At 39.8% G+C, this 2,818-nt stretch overlaps 1 pseudogene; it reads right to left on the minus strand.

Annotated features, from left to right (window-relative positions):
- Positions 1-2,818, minus strand: part of LOC107701449 (NACHT, LRR and PYD domains-containing protein 12-like) — a 29,677-nt pseudogene that overhangs the window by 14,672 nt on the left and 12,187 nt on the right.

Here is a 2,818-nt window from a genome sequence, read left to right on the forward strand (position 1 = left end):
GCCAAGTCCTTGGTGTCTTGGCATGCGAGCGACTGAACGTATAAGCTGACGCCTGCGTGCTGAGGCTTGGGTCTCATCGACTGGACCTGGTGGGGAAGGAGTAGCTTTGGGGCCAGTAGGTTGTAATGGGGAATCCAACTTGTCATCAGAAGGGAAAAGTTGGATTTCGGACATTGTAGCGATCGGGTGAAAGCTGTCATGGGACCGTGGTAAGTTGGCTTGTGAGGGGTTTGAACTCAGAGCTGAAGACAAATAACCACAGCCTTCCTCTTTCACCATACAGCCAGACAACCTACAGACACACAGTCAGGTCAACTACAGACACAGATCAACTACAGACAGATAATCTACAGAGGCACACACGACAGATTATCTACAGACAAACACAGATCCACTACAGACACACACAGTCAGATAATCTACAGACACACAGTCAGATCATCTACAGTCACAGTCAGATCATCTACAGACACACACAGATCATCTACAGACACACACAGTCAGATCATCAACAGACACAGAGTCAGATCATCTACAGACGCACACAGATCAACTACAGACACAAACAGTCAGATAATCTACAGACACACACAGTCAGATCAACTACAGACACACACAGCCAGATCATCTACAGACACACAGTCAGATCATCTACAGACACACACACACAGATCATCTACAGACACACACACAGATCAATTACACCCACACACATACACACACATAATCAAATTACTGATTACTCCTTTTAAAAGTAATCACGTTACTGTTCTGATTACTTTATTTCAAAAGTTATTATTTCAATTAGTTACATTACTAGTTACGTTACTTTTTCGTCCATGAAATTCATGAAATCCCAGCATACATGCATCAACAGAAAGCATCAACATTCACAGAACACTGTTATTTTTAACTAAAGCAAGCAGCTGCTGCGTGCATGGTTTGGCATGACAGAATGCCAGCAAAGAGCGCTGCATTTATAATCTCTAAAATACATCTCAGTTCATCGCAATCTCACAAATCTCTGTTATAACACAATAAATATATGCATAATGAATCTTTCATAATGTCTACAATATGTGTTTTATTATGAGAGGATTCATGAGCACGTAAATTTCAGTACTACATCAACGCTGTAAACACGTGTTATAGCCTAAATAGAAATTCTGCATACGCTTGCACCTGTTAATCGTTTATATTTTATATTAGTTCATGTTGCTTTTGTGCAATAGATGAATAACAATTTATTTGTTTTAGATATTTTATGTTTAGATATTTCTATTTTGCGGGAGTCCCGTGAATAATTTTATTCTCCCGCATCCCACAGACACACGATTCTCTGCGCTCGCCTATCAAGTCTTGTCCCGCACCGTGCACTGTTGCATCGGGTCTCGCGGGAGCAGGTCTTTAATCCACTGGCACTTGACTCGACAGTGCGTGTGCTACATCCTTTTTACAATCTCTAGATTAGAAATCACTGGATTCTGTCAGCAATGGAACGCGGCAGTAACGTATGAGACCTCGGCTTGTAACTATACTCTAATTACTATTTTGAAAATTATAACGCGGTAAATTACTCCGTTACTAAAAAGTAATCAAATTACAGTAATGCGTTACTGCCCAACACTGCTACTGACACACATCAACTTTATGACCAGTTGACTGTAAATGATATCTTATATGTTCTTAATACCTCAGTATCTGCAGCTGACAGTTTGGACTCTTCAGTCCATCAGAAATAAATTTTACACCAGAATCCTGCAGGTCATTGTTACTCAGATCCAGCTCTCTCAGGACACAGTTTGAGGATTGTAAAGCTGAAGACACAATTTCACAATGCTGATCTGAGATACTGCAGCCAGAAAATCTAGAAGAGATTATACAAAATTTAAGAAACAACAAAACAATAAAGACATGCACAGAGGGTTGCCAGTTTTCGGTCCTCAGGGAACGGAGGATGACATAATCTAAACACTGAATCGCAATAAAATGAGCTCCTGAGAGTGAGACAATCTGATTATTTTATCATGCAGATTGATTCATATCTGAAATCAGATGAGCTCCTGACTGTTTATTCAGCTAATGAATATTTAAAATTTTGCAAAATGTAGCAAAGTTTTCTGAAGGTATAAAAGGTATACAAGTTTTGGGAGACTCTCCAGATAGTGTCGAAGATTTTTATTAATCAAAATATGAATTAATCAAGTATAAACAAGGCGAATATAACCATTTATATATCCAGTTATTCTTCCATTATAATCATATATGCCTGTGTGTAAAATGCCTACGTGGCTAAACTGTACAGACCCTCAGATTAGAAACATCTGGAAAAATACAAATGGGGCTTCTTTCTTTACCATAACAAGACATAGCGGCCCCTTCTCTCTAGGGAGAAATCGAATTGTATGCACAAAGGAACCATTCTATGTATGGAAAACGCCTTAAAAGAAAACTGTATAAAGAGAAGCAAGACTGAGTCAGAGCAGCGGCTGAAGACACTACAAATTGGCGCCCGAACAGGGACTGGAAAGGAGCAGAAGGAGCAGCGACCACTTTGGGCTGGCTTTGGCAGAGCAACACAAACGGTGGCCACCTAAAGGTATGCATTTTTGCTTATATAATTAGTTTGTGTTGTTTGCCGGTCTGCCCTTGGTGGTAAGGACACTTAAAATCTGCTCTTCCAGATTTAGAAAAAAAAAGGGGGGTTTTATTCCAGAAGAAATAACTGCATGCACATATTTGGTTTACTGTTAGGAAGGCCTTGATAGGTGACCTAAATTGAAACTAGATGGTGTAGGCAGAAATACATTGCATGTAG

The sequence above is a fragment of the Sinocyclocheilus anshuiensis genome, unplaced genomic scaffold (assembly GCF_001515605.1).
Source record: "Sinocyclocheilus anshuiensis isolate Anshui unplaced genomic scaffold, SAMN03320099.WGS_v1.1 scaffold2476, whole genome shotgun sequence".
Classification (NCBI taxonomy): domain Eukaryota; kingdom Metazoa; phylum Chordata; class Actinopteri; order Cypriniformes; family Cyprinidae; genus Sinocyclocheilus; species Sinocyclocheilus anshuiensis.